The sequence below is a fragment of the Manacus vitellinus genome, unplaced genomic scaffold (genome assembly GCF_001715985.3).
Source record: "Manacus vitellinus isolate BGI_N305 unplaced genomic scaffold, ASM171598v3 scaffold_2_pilon, whole genome shotgun sequence".
Classification (NCBI taxonomy): domain Eukaryota; kingdom Metazoa; phylum Chordata; class Aves; order Passeriformes; family Pipridae; genus Manacus; species Manacus vitellinus.
The window spans coordinates 413935-430245 of record NW_021940208.1 but is presented as its reverse complement, the minus strand read 5'-3'; the positions used below and the strand labels follow the sequence as shown (position 1 = coordinate 430245).

At 40.4% G+C, this 16311-nt stretch overlaps 1 protein-coding gene across 1 annotated transcript in view; it reads left to right on the top strand.

The window, feature by feature from the left end:
* TENM4 (teneurin transmembrane protein 4) overlaps nt 1–16311 on the top strand; it is a 349236-nt gene that overhangs the window by 205421 nt on the left and 127504 nt on the right. The gene's annotated exons all lie outside the window — the stretch shown is intronic.

The window sequence follows — 16311 nt, the reverse complement described above, 5'->3', positions numbered from 1 at the left end:
ACCCACTGCCAATATATCTTGAGATAGGGCTGCTGCCATACTATCTCAGATTTTTCAGTCTGGAAAAATGCTTCTTAAACATACTTCATCCTTTCATGCAAGGGACAGCTTTGTAGGATTCCTCCTCCCTCAGTATGCACTACTTTTCTGATAGATTCCCAAATATAAAAAAAAAAAGGTCTCTTAGAGAAAGGTGCAGAGATAAACCTGGAGATAACTTGTACTGAGCAGCAAAAGAGACATTTTGAATTCTCCATGGGGGAATTCAATCCCCTCCCTTTTGCATCTTAGTACTGTTGCACAAGCAAATACAAAAAAGGTCTTTATAACCCAGTTCAGCTAATAAGGCAATGCTTAGTACAAGAAAGGTAATTAAGGAAACACTGACCCTGGTTTCTCCAGGGTCTGCCATCACAGATCCTCAGTATCCCAGGCTTTTGGTGGGCTATCTCCCTTCACCTCTTAATGAGCCCTAGCTGGCAACTAATGAAGCCATTATGGGGCAGCTCTCTTAACCTCTTATTGTGTGAGTGTAGTGGGAAGAAGGAAGTGGCCTGTGCTGCAATGTGAAACAGAACTCAGTAGGTGGTCTAGTTTCACTCTTGACCTGTTTAAACTGGACCAAGTGTTTGTAGCTAATTAAGAGGCAACACACCACTTACCATAAGACATATTTGCTGACTGCAGTGAATGATTAGGTGAGTCATGTCATCTGCATTGGGGGAATGCACCGTTTACCAGAGGGATCTCAGTGATGCATCAGTACAATCCCAGGCCCATCAAAACAGTATTATGCTTGGATGCAAAATCATTATTAAAGGAATTAAGTTAGCTGGTGTTGTCCTTCACTCTTCTCAAATTTAAATCAGTGATTCTCAAACTGTTCTCTGTTTGGTAGTTTACATCCTGGCATGCATGATATACACTAGAAGCATTGCAAAGTTGAATATATGAAGCAGCAATAGAAATTATGTTCTCTGTGTAATAAGTACTGACTCTTTCTGGGCAGTTGACAGTGGTTGTAGATTGACCTGCATGCAGATAAGGATTCCTTCTGCATCACTTATTCGTAGTGACTCACTTTATGCATGGTTGACATCCAGGCTCTACCTCAGACCCTTAAAAGTACACTGGAGAAGAGCAGTAGAAGGAATAGTACTTTGTATATGGTGGTCCTAAATTGTCAGGGGAGACATGAAATCCTGGGCTGTACATTTAATGATACAAGTTAGAAACTGGAAGCTGGGACTCAGTAAAGAGGTAGGAGGTTATGATGTTTTACTTCACATTTTGAAAAGAGTGAGAGAGAATGCCTGACCAGAGACTGAGGCTGAACTTGAATGATCATATCTCAAGAAATCTAGTAGTTTGACCCTATTCATAGCTCCTCTCATCACTTCTACAGCTAACATGTTTTTTTGAGGATATGGCATTTGACTTTATGACTGCCCTTTTCTCCCCACTGTGGCAGGGAAGAAATGCTGCTTCTCAGTGACTTGTTGCCAAACTTTGTTATTAAGGTCTATGATCACAAAGATATTTAGGCATTTAAATTTACCTTAAGCAAATGCAGATTATTGAGCTGTACTACAGTGTTGCAGACAACTTATCAACTTCTGAGACATCCTACCATCTAGAGCTGTCTATTGCAAAAGTACCTTAGTTTCCTAAGATTCTGTGGCACTTAAACAGGTGTCTCCTCAATCTGAGAATGCATTGGATGTGCTCTCTCACTTCTTGAGAGAGTATCCTACCTACCAGGTCAATGCAGATGCTACAAGCAGTTAGCTCAAAGAAAACAGTGAACTGGCTGGACCAATCCAGTTTGGCAAGGGCAACAGAGCTGGGGAAGGATCTGGAGCACAAGTCTGATGAGGAGCAGCTGAGGGAGCTGTGGGTGTTCAGCCTAAAGAAAAGAAGGCTCAGGGTTGACCTTATTGCTCTCTACAACTACCTGAAAAGAGGTTGTAGCCATGTGGGAGTTGCTCTCTTCTCCAGGTAACAAGGGACAGGACAAGAGGAAATGGCCTCAGTTTGTCTGGGGGAGATTTAGGTTGGTATTTAGGAAAAAATTTCTTCCCTGAAAGGGTTGTCAAGCATTGGAAGAAGCTGCCCGGGGAAGTGGTGGAGTCACCATCCCTGGAGGGATTTAAAAGACATGTGTATGTGGCACCTGGGTACATGGCTTATTGGTGGGCTTGGCAGTGCTGTGTTAATGGTTTTAGAGGTCTTTTTCAACCTAAATCAGACTATGATTCTATGATTCTTTGATAGGGGTTTCATGCCCTGAACCTTAATGCGAGGTGGGCATTACTCTAAAGCACAGAGTGCCCGTCATTTGGGACAGAAACAGCATTTCAGATCATTCATCTCCTCAGGATTTCCGGCACTGCAGTGCTCATTGTGGCCACACTTATTCTAGCCAGAAATGTTATAAATGTCTTTAGTGCAAGGAAAAAAGAAAGATTTTCAATTCATGCCTAGTTCCATGCTATCCTCTTCTGCTCTTAGGCTTCCCATGACATTACCAATTTAGTGGGATAGTTTTCCTCAAGAAGAGAAATCTTTGCAGAGGTCCATTCAGATCTTAGTTAAGTTGAAATCCTTAAAAGGGAGCTTAATTGATTTCTCATTGATTCAGCTGCTTTCTTATTTGGCTATTTCATATTACTTTAGAGCAGTCTGGGTTCAGCTTTTGAGATATCCTTCGTTCTGCCAAATAACTGTGGAAGGCTTAGCAGACATCATGATCACAGATTCCTTAGGAGAGAGGCAATTACAGAACTGTGGCATTTAATGTAAACAGTAGGAATCTCCATCTTAGCCTGTGTGATTGGTTAGACAGGTTTGGAGGGGCTTCAGATTGCCGTGGAGTGATCACAATACTGGCAGATATGCCTAGATAAACCTGGCCTCTAAGCACAGTAGGAATATAGTGTGAGTAGCCACAGGACTAGCAGAAGACTGGGCATTTACCCACCAGTTGTAAAATAGTCCTCTATGACTTTACTGTTTTCAATAGTTTGAGAAGCTGGATTTAAAATAAAACTAGTGTGGTGTGTGTATCCATGTCTCTGGTTGCAGGGAAGCCATATTCTTATAAATTACTGTACAGCACATTGAAATCAATGGAAAAGCTCCTGTTTGCTTTGCAGGAGTATGGATCAATTTAAGATCATTTGCAAACAATGATTAGATTTAAGATCCTGTATCAGTTAATGGTAGTGATTGAATTTTTAGTATCACTTTAGTTGTATAAATTAACAATGGTGAAAGTCTTTCGGAGAGCACCCCACCACAAAGTTGTACAGTTCATTGAAACAGGTATTTCTTCTCTGTTCTAATTATTAGACAAAGAGATCATGAAGAATGAACTTTTAAAGAGTTAAGCTAAAGCAAATATACCTTTAGCTTCCAATGTCTTCTTTTCATCAGGAGTTGGGCAGGAGACTCTTGCATAAATGCACTTGCAGGCACACAGAGACACAGTTCTCATATATCCTACCAGACAATGTCATATCCCATTGGTCAAACAGCACCAGGGTTAATGCAACATGTGTGATATAATTTGATTTCCTTGGGCTTATTGGTGTCAACCTTTGAAAACAAAATCTGGTGTTAAATTCATGTCATGCCCAAGGCCACCAAGATAAAAATTCATTCTTAGAAAATGTTCATATAATTCCTTCTTTAAAAAATTATTTTCTTTGGGGATAAAAATGTCTCTGTAAAAGACAGATATTACATCAGCTCTCATGTGATACATGCTTGTACCATACTACAGACTAGAGCCCTTTTTGATTCCTAAGAATTTGATGATTTGTCTTTTTCTTAACTTTAAAGCATGTGAGGAAGAACAAGAGACATAAACCTCAGGATGCAACACCAGAAATTGATAAACATCTCTATATTATAGATTTTAATTGCGAAAAAGTTATCGGGCACAGCTCTGTAATCAAAGGCCACTTTGAATGATCTTCCTTCAGCTTGTAACTTGTTTGTCTCACTACCCTTGCAGAGTAGTGAGAAACATTAGTTTGGGGCAATTGAAATTTTGGTAGCACAGCATCTTCAGAGCTAGTCTTCAAAAGATACCATCAAAATCTGTTCTGGCTCAATACCTAAATTGCAGACTCATCCCGAAAGCCTTAATTTGGTCTTCTAATGGTCATTAAAGGCCAGGAAATATTTTGTACCAGCAGGAATTTTATCCTCAGCCTTGCTGAAACATAACATTCTGATTTGTGAACTTGTGATCTTCCTCATTTTATTTGTGTCGAGAGAAGTCACTTTTCTCTTTAAGGGAATAAAGTATGTGCTTCCCAGTGACATTACACAAGACTCTCACTGGCTCTGCCTGGGAGATATCTGCTTTGTGGATTGTGAAGGAATTAGTGAATCCAGAGAATCAACAGTGTTAACAAGAACTATCATTGTACAAAGCATGAATTTTTTTAGTTTGGATTGTGAGTACAGATTTTAGCCTACCCATTGCCAAGATGAACTTATCCTTTAAAGCCTTCTAAGCTTTTTATTAAAAACGCAATAAAAGACTAAAATCAGCCCAAACCTTTGAAATAAAAGTATTCAGGAAGGCTTTCATTTGAATACCCTTTTACTCCCTTTCCTTTTGTTTATTAAAAATGTGTATAAGAAGACTCTGGTGTGGTGGAAAAAAAAAGTAATAGCTGAAATGGGGTGTAGTTATTTTTGTGGAAAGTCCAATTCTTCAAAAGTCCAAATATCTTTGTGCTGAGCACATGAAAGGCATACTAAAGGGAGGGAGAAAACTCCCACTAAGATAGAAATACAACTTATCTTTCAAGTATGGGTTCCTACTTAAAATCTGATAGCTGAGAAATTGTTTTAGGGTATTTCCCTAGCCAACTGAAGATCCATCAAACTTCTGTCAGTTCTAGGATGTATTTAGGATCTTGCTTCTAACCACTTCTCTGTTTGCAGCAGTCCATGCAGTCTTGATCAGTTACAATGACTAAGGGAAGATTGAAGGACCTGAAGACTTGCATTCTAGTTGTCATTTCAAACTTGGCCAAAACTAGTGGAAGCAATGATATCATCAGTCTGGCTCTGACCATTAGATCACAAAGCATTTGGTCTGATTAGCTCATGTCTCAGGCTGAGAATAGTGTGTGTCCAGTGGTGCAACAAGCAGTCCCTGATTCTCACTGACCTTGGTCATTCTGTGATGAGTAGGGCTTGTCTCTCATATCAGCAGTAATCAATGCAAATTTATGGACCCCCACAAAGGACAATGGGTAGACTATTCCATGCCCTATTTGTTTTCAACAACAATTAGGGCTAATTCCCAGCATGCCAGTTTTAGTTCAACATTCTTCCCTATCTCCAAATGTGACCTCAGCAGTCACACTATGAGCTCAAAAGTTCTTTTTGTTTGTATTAATTATGCTTTGTGGTGTGGACTTTTCTGGCTGAAAACACTAGTGATGGACTGGACTAAGGAGGGTTCATGTTAGCATGGCTAATTTGAAGAATTTCACAGCACCACAGGAAGATGTTAAGTTCCATGTTTAAAACAGGCTACTGTGAAAATAGCATGTTTTGAGGATGACTGAACAATTAGCACATTTACTTGTATCACTGAGAACTTATCACTTGTATCACTGAGTCTCAAATAACCAAACTTTGGCTTTTTCTCTGACTTTGTCTTTGAAAGGAGAAGCCTTAGAGTCCTTACACTTTCTAGACTTACATCATGCCAACATGGGGACTGGTCATAGCTTAGTCCCTTTTCTACAATGGAATGTCTGTTACTGCTTTTTAAAAAAGTACTAAGTCACTTCTTTGACACAGTAAGTGTAATCCTGCTGTCACTGAGCACAAAACTACTGTCCTGCAAGCATGATGTGAAATGGCTCTTCAGGTTCTTTTGGAGATAAAACCAGTTGATCGAGCCAGCTGGGAACCTGAAATGTTATAATCACTGCTTGGAATAGGTCATGCTCATAAAACCATAGGAATCAGCATGTATTCCTGCAGGCTTAGAATTGCTCTATGGCAGTAATGCATCTTTTGAACTGAAGATAAATGTCATTCAGTACATTTAGCCAATCCCTCTGTAACCAACTCACAAAAGACTGTGTAGACATCCTCTTAATTTGTGAGTCTAGACCTCTGCTTCTGACAGTTCCCACTTTTAACCAGAATACTGCTGCAGTGTCAGCAGGGTGGATATTTGTGTGCAGTCTCTGCCTGTGATCTGTCTTGATAATGCTCAAGACTATCGTCTCATACCTCACTCATTTGGCTCAGCAAGGATTGTCATAGGTTCCATGTCACGGCTTCTCTGCTGCCATTCAGTCAATTCCATGCTGTTGTTGGTGGATAGCTCCTGTGACTATTTCCTTACACTCCAACCCATCTGGAGCTCATCATGATCAGAGTTTCTTCAAAGGTTTATTGGATGTTTTCAGCTTCATCAAATCACACTGAAATAGGCACTGAAATAGGTTGCCCAGAGAAGCTGTGGATGCCCCATCCCTGAAAGTGTTCGAGACCAGCTTGGATGAGGTTTTGAGCCGCTTGGTCTAGTGGAAGGTGTCCCTACCCATGGCGGGGGGAGTGGAATGTCTGACGTTAAATAATAAGGAAAATAATCTGGGGGTAGGTAAAACAGAATAACATCAAAACTAAGCAGGAAAAAAACAATGTAAGACCAGTGATTGTCATATAGTGTATCAGTGTCTACTGAAGGCTGGAAATCCATGATTAAATAAGCTGTCTGAAGTGGATGCACTGGAATTAGTATAGTCTTTCTGCCCCCTTCCAGGTTGCAAGATGTTCATACTCTAAAAACTATCATCACAATTTGCACTAATGAGCACCTCTCTAATGATCTTGAGAGATGAAAGTTCGAAAATGCTTTGGAGAGAGCTCTGCTGCTTTTCTGTTAAAGTGATCCTTTCAGACCAGTGTTGAGGCATATGGACAGCACAGCAGACACAAACCTTTTGGAACAGCTGCTGCTGCATCTCATTTGTGTGGATAGACAGACATCTAACTTCTGGATATGTCAGCCCTGCATGTTTCATACATGTTCCGTCTCCTTTTGAAGAAGATGAGTAATTAAAATTTCTAAGTTCTTTGGTGAAATCCTATCTGAAGAAAAAACAAACAACGTTGGGACTGTATGAGCTCTGAATAAGGGAATCCCAAGCAAATCTAGCTTGTGATCACTTCAGCACACACATTTGTAAATGCTCTGTTGAATTGATTTTAGAAAAAAAACAAACTGTACAGAATTGGAAAAGAAATTAGTTCTTTTTAATAACAGTAAGCATGAGTAAAAGGCTTTTCTGCTGTCGAATTATCTCTTCCTTGTGGACACAGGGAGGAAATTAAAATTAGTCCAGAGAAGAAGCCTTGTTAGGATTAGGAATTCTAACGTAAGAATTGTTTCTTCTCTGGGAAGCTTTACCTCACATCCCAGAAAGCACAGAGATTCAATTAAGCATCAAAGAGAAAAATATAATCCTACACTTTGGGAAATTTATTTTATTCAACAAATCTCAGCTCCAAGACTGAAGCATGACAATACTTGGCATTTCATGTCCTGCTTTTCAACAGCAAGAGACAGTTTAAAATAAAGTTCATAATAATAAATAAATGGAAGATTGACACAAGTACAAAAGTAAATCACATCCTTAGAGAAGATGCTTTAAATACAATGTGATGGTCAATCCCTAGTATTTAAGGAAAGGATGAAAATAGAGTATGAATACTGCAGAAACTAGAAGCTGATAAAAGGCACCAGACCAGTTTAATGGAATTTCATCCCACAGCTACAGCTTTTCAAACAGGAACTGGAAGACTTTTATGCAAATATGAAGCAAACTGAAATTGCACTTAGAAGTGCAATTTTTTTTTAGAAGATATCCCAGCTGTACATTGTGCACCTGGACAGATCGGGTAAGAGCTGTGTTCCGTTAGCACAGGGCTAGCTAGTGACTGCTCCTGTTCTTACTGTTACTATTTCTAGCAAGAATTTCCAAGAGTCCCATTGGGCTCAGTGCTGTAAGCTTACAGAGTCTGAGGCTCAGTCTTGGAGGCCAGGCATACAGTAGTATATTACTATACCAAACTCATTCATTACTCATTTCAGAGATGGAAGGTGGGTTCTAGGGCAGTTATGGACATATCTCCTGGATCTGCTCGGCACCTGGTGAGGAGGTACTTTGTGGACACTTCATCTCCAAGTTTGGCAGCTCAGAGCAGCCCAGGTTCCTGATCTGAATCTCCAGAGAGAGATGATACCTAGAACAGGATTTGCAGAAGCCTTTCAGTTAAGCACAAAGCTGTTTATGCAAGCAAAGAACTAAATACCAGGAGAAGAATGGGGGAAAAAGCTAAAGTGGGGTTATCTTTTGATTAGTTGAGGGCCAGAGATGGATGCTTTCTTTTATTAGGGATCTTCACCAACCCTTCTCCAAAGATTTCCCTTCTGCGCATGTATTGAATACCTGTACTCAGTCCTCCTTCTGCAGACCTGGCAAGAATCAGCATTCAGGCCAACTCAAGTGTCCTGGTTAGGGTCGATCTTTAACACAGGATATGCATTCCCCAGTGCAGGCACTCCAGGATGCTCCTCAGGGCTTTGTGTTCAGGAGGTGAAAATTCAGGTGTCCAAAGTCACATTTCAAAACCGTTGCTGAAGGTCAGTGTGCTTCCTGATTAGGAATGATACAAAGCTGATGGATTCATTTGCAATCTCTAGAGAGCATCCTTTAATCTTGATCTCCTCCTCCATGGAAAGAAAATAAATAGCTGTTACCTTTCAGATATATTCAGTTTGCTGAGCTGTGTAAAATACATTGAGACCCTTGAGTGGAGTGGAGAGTCATCTCAGTACCAGAAGTTTAATTACACTCATAAAAGCACAGGTTTTCCATTTATTGACATAAATAATAGTTACTATTTCTACATTAGTAATATTTACATAATTGATGTATATTTTAGAAAGAGATAAATTATTTGTATAAAGGCATTAAATTATGCAGATTTTGCTTTTAGGACATGATCTCTGAAAGTAAAAACACATGCCCCTCAATCAGTGACATGGACACAACTTGCACAACCTGGCTGCTAATGAACTGGGATGGTTTTTGGAGGATTTCATGCTACAGATTTGTTACTGGCAAGGACAGAAAATCCAGACGTCTCCTTTCAGATTTTCCCTTACTCCCTAGTTTGATCCTTTCCTTATTACATTGGTAAAAAGAATGGTTTTAAAAGCTAATGTTCTTTATGTCTTCTTCAGTAACAGCAAAAGAGTTCATGTCACTACAGAGTTATCAAATCACAGGAATGAGAGTTTCATAACACTGCAAAATGTGTTTCATCATGAAGAATGTATTTAGCACTTCACTGTTATCTAAACCATGCTGATCATGCACCTTCTGGGTTTTTTTAATCCATATCTTTATATTTGTTGCTTTTCCCAGATATTCCCCATAACTTGCCTTCTAAAGCAGGTTGTGAAAACAAGGCTTAGCTCCTTACCAAATTCAGCCTTTTAGCTCTGTGCAATGCCTCTCTTCTTTGCATCTTTTCTGGAAAAATCTGTCTGAGGCTGGAAATGGCCTCAAATGAGCCAACTCAAAATGGGAAAATCCCAGTTAAGACAGATTTTTAATTATTAAATTTTCTATTAATATATTGAAGGTCAGTGGAACCGACCCATTTTTCAGGAAGCTCTGAGCAATTTCACCTGATCTTATATTTTAGCACTAAATCCATATTTATTAAAGGATTTAACAGGCAGGTCAGAAGCAGCTAAGTCTCTGATTCTGCATCACATGAATGCTAAAGAAAAATTTTCATCTGCATTGCTCTTCTCTAAGCTGGAAAGCTTTAGACTGTTGTCAAGCCAGTTTGAGGATTTGTGGAGGAATAGGGGTAAACATGTAAAAATGGATTTGCTATAAATGAAGCACAAATTAACATCATTATCCCTCTCCCAAACCCATTCTTTAATGTAATGTGAAAATAATATGAAATTCTGGATGATACCATTTCCTGTGTTGAAAGCTCATGTGTCTGTTCCATCAATTAAAAAGGGCCATGAACAAAGCACTACACTGGTGGTTAGTGTTTGATAGGTTTCTTTCCCACTTTTCTTCTGAAATATCAAAGGCAACATAGCAGACTTTTTATTCTTAATGGGACAGATTTGGGTCAGTTTTTAGCAGGATATACAAAAAAAAAAGTATCAGGTACAAGTTTTTTATTTGTATGAGTAATTGCTTTAGTATTCTTACTTCTGAAGTGCTGTTAATGGACTGTGACCTCATTACACCTGGCAAAGTGCAAACGCAGAACAAAAAGGATAATCTTGGCCTCAGTTGAGATTCTTAAGCTTTAAGTGAACAACAACAGAGACATGCTGATGGAGATAGAATAAAATTACAGTACAATATTTGGCAACACACTGTGGAGAAGTTAAGGCACATCAGCAGCCACTGTCAAGATTTTGGGTAGGATTCAAGGATTTTTAAGATAGCCTTGAGTAATTCTGAGGCAGCCTTTACAGACCAGAGGGAAATCTCTCCTCCAGTCATGAAGAGATAATGAGAAAAAAAAAGAAAAGCCATTTGTCAAAAAACTAGCCAGCAGGCAGTTGAATCTAGGCTCATAGAATCATGGAATCATAGAATCACAGAATGGTTTGAGTTGGAAGGGACCTTGAAGTCTCCTAGGTCCAAATCCCCCTGCCATGGGCAGGGCCACATTCCACTACACCAGGTTGCTCAAAGCCCCAGTCATGGGCTGGTTGCTGGTGGGGATGAGCAGTGATGGAATAGATCAGGTCCTGAAACTGAAAATAAATAATTTCTGTTTTGATTATTTGCATGAAAAATAATCAGAATCCTGTTGGGAATGGCATTATCCTTTTCACCTTAGACCCCTGGACAAACTACCCAAAACTCAGTAGAGCCTTCAGCACAGTCTGCTCCAGAAGTTCTCCATGAAAGAGATTTCAAATGAATCATCCTCTGGAACTACCTGTCTTTCCTCCTTGACCCGCAGAAGGCAACTAGGCTCAATTCAGTTCTTTGGGTAAGACTGCCATAACATGAGGCAAGGTTCAGAGAATGCAGGACAGTAACATGGCAAACTCCTAGATGGTAGCGTTGAAATGAACTTGATTCCTTAGATAAAACTCTGCATCCATGAATCAATTAACATCCATCAGTGCTCTCTGGTAAGCGCAAGTGTCAGGAAGCAAAATACATTAAGCCTCATATTTACTCTTAGAATTGGGCACCAGATTTACTCAGAGGATCCCCTTCCTTCATGGGACTACAGACAGCTTTGAGAGCTACATTGCAAGATGAAGTAAAACACAGTGCTCCTCTAGGAAAGGATAAGGAGTGGCTAAGCTGTTCATACAAACAGTGAAAGAGATTAAAGATGAAAGGAAATATTTAGTCACCTTTTAGGAACAGCTGGTGTGAAAATATTTAACAGGCAGGTCTTTTATGCACAAACAGTGTTCTAACTAAGCTTAAATAGGCAGGAGCAATATGGTGCAGCTGGCCAGTCTGTAAATGCTGTATTAGGAGAATTAAAAGCTTTCCTTCTCATTTGCTCATGCAGCTCAGATGGTAGCTAATCATGTCCTCTAATTTTAAAAACAGAATTGGGAAATGTATCAAAAAATGCAGCTTGTAATAAGAACAGAGGTGACAAATTCTGTCCCTGGGACTGAATGACAAAGAAACGATTCACCTGCCCTTTTCTGTAAAACAGCCTTAGCTGTCTTATTCTGCCCAAAAAGACATGTATTTAAGTGGAAGCTTAATCTGAAATCCATTTTGATCATTTCTTTGAGCATCACCACAAAAGTAAAAGCTACTCTGACTATTTAATCACCCATTAGAAACCTGTGAGCATTTAAGAGGGCTGTGTTATAAAGAGCCAGGGCGTACAGCAGGATGAGTGTTGTAAGGCTATTTAAATTGTATGGTACCTATCTATCTTTAAACTGGCAGCTAAATGGAAGATTTAGTTTTGAGAGTTCCTGGCTCCTGGTTCCCTGTCAGAAGTAATTAAACTACATTTTAGGGAGGCTGTCGTAAGTAGTTTGCTTCACAAGTGTTTTTCACAGCTGAGAGTCTTTATTGCAGCTCTTGGGGCCTGGGAATCCAAACCACCTTATCTATCCATTATATGTGAATTACACATACATAACCTGGAGTCTGCACTCTCTTGTGTGCATGGGTGGTGGTTTGGGTGGGATCTCAGCTGGGTGGGAGATTAAACCCAAAATGCTCCCAGCATTCCTGTTCTAGGTTAGCCTAAGATCTGTTTGTTTTACATCATGCAGTGCATATCCCTGGCCCACATGTGCAAGACTGTTCCTTGGCAGCACGTTGTCTGAAAAATATTTCAGTCAAGATGTAAATGTCCCAAAGGGGTTTCTATCCCTTTGCATAGGAATGACTACACAGAGACTCCACTTTTCAGGAAGTTATTTTTTTCTCTCCTCATAATTTTGAATGTACTCCATTATTCTAGTTTCACACCTTCAAATTACTCCAAGAAGGCTTCTGACTGTCACTCCAGATAGTTTCCTTTTATCTCTGTTTTTTTTTTTCTTTCATCACCAATCTGTGGATATCTGACCTGCTATGAGCTGCCTTTCCATCTTACCCACAGCACACAGGACTACATATCAGGACATCAAGGAGGTCTTGTACCTGTCTCAGAGTTCACATATACCTGTGGATCCATCACTTTACTTCCTTATGCCTTGTTTACTTTATCTACAAGGTGCTACCCCTGAGTCAGGGAAACCCTTGGTATTCATACAGGCTGATGAAGGGAAGGATGAAGGGATTGAGAGCAACCCTGAGGAGAAGGGCTTGGGGGTGCAGCTGGGTGAATAGCTGGACATGAGCTGATAATATGTGCTCACAGCCCAGAAAGACAAACATATCCTGGGCTGCACCAGAAACAGTGTGGCCAGCAGGTCGAGGGAGAGGATTCTCCCCCTCTGCTCTTGTGAGACCTAACCTGTAGTGCTGCTTCCAGCTCTGGGATACCCAACATAAGAAGGATGTGGACCTGTTGGAGCGAGTCCAGAGGAGGCTGCAAAGATAATCAGAGGGCTGAGGTAACTCTGCTATGGAAACAGGCTGAGAGAGTTGGGGTTGTTCAGCATGGAGAATGGAAGGCTCTAGGGAGACCTTGTTGTGGCCTTTTTAGTACTTTAAGGCAGCTTATAAGAAAGACGGGGACAGACTTTTCATAGAACCTAGTGATAAGACAAGAGGTAATTGTTGAAAAGAAGGTAGATTTACATTAGATATGAGGGAGAATGTTTTTACAAAGAGGGTGGCGAAACACTGTCACAGGTTGCCCAGAGAGGTGATGAATGCTCCATCCCTGGAAACATTCAAGGTCAGGTTGGCTGGGGTTCTGAGCTACCTGGTCTAGTGGAAAGTGTCGCTGACTATGGAAATAGATGATCTTTAAAGGTCCCTTCCAACTCAAACTGTTCTATGATCCTATAAAATAACATTTTGACATCCATCTCAGCCAGACTTATTAACATTCTCAAACCAAAGATAAACTATTAATTAAATAATAACAAAGTCCTTAAGATGTTCACATGGACTTTGGAGTCACAAGATGCCAAGTCCTCCAAAATGCCCATTTGCCTGGCCATCACTGGAGATACTTGTCTTCTGGAATTTCAGAGCTTCACAGTCAGCAGTAGAGGAGGTTATTCACAGTGCACATTGCTGGGCTCGAGGGTATCAGTGGTATTGCCATTTCAGAGATGGGACCCTGCAGGTCAAAGCTTGGGAACAGGATATAACAAAGGTGTGAAGTGGCCGAGCTGGCATCCCCTGGATTGCTTGGTAAACTGGAAGCAAGAAAATTTACATGAGATCAAAGTTCAACACTTACGAATAAAAAATATAAACCAATAACCAAAGAAGGGATTACAGCCCAAGACTAGAGTAACCCTATGGTGAAAGAGTGCTGGGAAGCACTAGAGACTACAGCAATATTTTTTGGAGTTTGGGTTTAAATACCAGTACTCTTAGACTTTCTTAAGGTATTTCTTCACAGCTTACTGAAATTTTAGCAGCATAAATGAAACTTTCCATTTTTTCTCTGCTGTTTCCTTTATCCTCCCCCAGACTTTGTTCATCAAGTCAGCCAAGGGGAGACAATTTTTTTTTTAATGCAGCTTTATTGCTATATTAACCAACTTGCAGGTCCTGTGTGTTCATGTACCATCCTAACCAACCCATGCTCAGTTGCAGTGCTGTCTGGCAGTTGAGGAAAAGATTAGAAAACACACACATCCTGGCTCCAACCCTTTAGCAAGTCAATAATTGCCCATTCCTTATCTTCCTAACGAGTACTGTAGTATGATATTACCTCCCTCACATCTAGGAGCAGTGAAAATCTATGTCTTGATGCCAGATGCAGAGTAAAATGTTCTGACACCAACTCAAGAGTCCTTCCTCAGTCATGCCTTTAGTGTTTGATAGTGTAATTTCTACTTCCTTCAAATAAAACTTACATTAGATTCTTTTACATCTCAGCAGCAAGTGGTATGTGCACATGCTGTGTTTAAGTACCTAAGATACCCAAATACTTTTTCCAGGTTGACTCTAAGTGATACAGACAAGTTCCTGAGTGCCTTAAGGCCCTTTGAACTCCAAAGTTCTTTCACTACAGACTTAAATGTATAGAACTAAATGTTTGAGAGTGTTTGGAGAAATCCAAGACACTGCAGCAAAAGAAGTTCAACTGAAAACTGTTCAGCCACCCTGAGCTGTATAGGAGGTAGGAGCTAGATATTATTTTCATGTCACATTTGGAAAATCAGGTGTTTTCTAGACATTCAAAGTATTACTATCATTACTATCATAGTTACAGCTGTCCAAAGAACTCTCTGATCCTTGGAGACTGGAGGCCATTTCAGTGTAAGGGGCTGAAGACCTTGCAGCTCTCTGCTAGGGTGCAAAACTTTCCTCCTGGAGTTTACTGGGATGTTCCAGTCCTGTATCAGGAGCATATCAAAAGTCCCTGAACAGCCCAAGTGTCCTGTAAATGGTTATACTAACTAGCAAAAGACTAAAGGTAACTTAAGTAGGACTGAATTTCAGTCAGGTGTGATGTTAATGCAGGCTGAGTAGCTTTGAATATTTTATGTGCAGCCAGTGACACAGAGTAAATGTCTTGTATAATACCAGTCACCTCTCCACCACAAGCCTGGAGGTCCAAATCTTCAGTTAATACTCTCAGAGACACAAAGAGAGGCACTGGAAATGGGCTGGTGTGTGAGATACTCATTCTGGGGGTGCACAGCTCAGGGAACAGAGAGAAAATGTGCTCTGCAGAGTACCACGGTACCCCTTTGTGCTTCCAGCCGAGTCCTGCTCAGCATTTCTTCTGTTCACATCTTCTCTCTGTGGCCCCAAGAGGAACTGTGTCCCTACCCTGTGAATTCTACAAAATGGCTCAGTCAAGCAGAATGCTTGAGGCCAAAACATTTGGAAATTTAGAAGTACTGGGCAGAAGCCAGAGAGAAGGAAGAAGACTTGGTAGGCTGAAATACTGTGAATTGCCTCTCTTACAACTGAGGAGAGGAGAGTGTAGTCAGGGCTTATTAGAGATCGAAAGTAGCAGTCAGTTGATGAGTCTGGAGAAGAAATAAATTCATTTCATTTCATCTGCAGTACAGCACTGCATCAGTATTTCGGTTTTCTTTTTTCCCTTGAAATCAGTCCTATGGAGTAATGGTGGCAATGGACACTTTAACACCTTACTTGTGAGTACCTCTTCTCCACCAAGTCTCTTTTTCTCCAGGCAAATAGAGTGTAGGTGAAAACACAAAGTCTCCCAAATTCATGCCAAGACTATGCCAGGTTTTAGACAAAAATCTAGTGCTAGGCAAAAACATTGTGCATGTCCTTATGCCCACTAGGGTTCACAAAGGGTGGGAAGGCCAGAACCCCTGAAAAGGCAAGGTCCTTTTTGGAGGTGAGTACCAAAATATCCAGCTATGACTCTGTGCTTTCATTAGCTCTGATAAACATGGGAACAAGCACCATCGTATCAATTCCAGTGCAGCTGGCTGACCAAATAGGCATGGTGGTACCTCTGAATGCCTGGGAGGGGTTTTTTAATGGGGTGGTAAGAGAATAGGGACATAGTAGATGTGCAGACTCAGTAGAAATAGAAATATTCTATATTAATTTTGAAGAGAGAAGAAGGATTTTAATGAATCCCATCCCAGAACTGTGGGTT